The sequence below is a fragment of the Myotis davidii genome, unplaced genomic scaffold (genome assembly GCF_000327345.1).
Source record: "Myotis davidii unplaced genomic scaffold, ASM32734v1 scaffold399, whole genome shotgun sequence".
NCBI lineage: Eukaryota > Metazoa > Chordata > Mammalia > Chiroptera > Vespertilionidae > Myotis > Myotis davidii.
Genome location: NW_006292094.1, coordinates 7375367 through 7375592, shown reverse-complemented (window position 1 = coordinate 7375592; position 226 = coordinate 7375367). Strand labels below are relative to the sequence as shown.

General features: G+C 68.1%; 1 protein-coding gene across 1 annotated transcript in view; it reads right to left on the bottom strand.

Annotated features, from left to right (window-relative positions):
* The window catches only part of MICALL2 (MICAL-like 2), a gene marked incomplete at its 3' end in the record, with an annotated part of 16441 nt that overhangs the window by 9490 nt on the left and 6725 nt on the right, over positions 1 to 226 (bottom strand). The gene's annotated exons all lie outside the window — the stretch shown is intronic.

Sequence of the window (226 nt, the reverse complement as noted above, 5' to 3'; positions counted from 1 at the left end):
CCCGCCCGCCTGCAGGGCAGCGCCCTCAGCACCGCCAGGAGCCAACCCTCCAGCCGCACCAGGTCTGGGACTCAGATTCAGGCCTGTCCGGTCCCCAACCCTCCCCCTCTTCTCCCCTTCCCCCCACAACCCTGTCCCACCCGAGACCTGAGACCCACATGGCTCGGCCTCCTGCAACCTGCTGGCCCCGTGTGCTTCCCTCCTTCTAGGTCTGAGGACTCCTGGT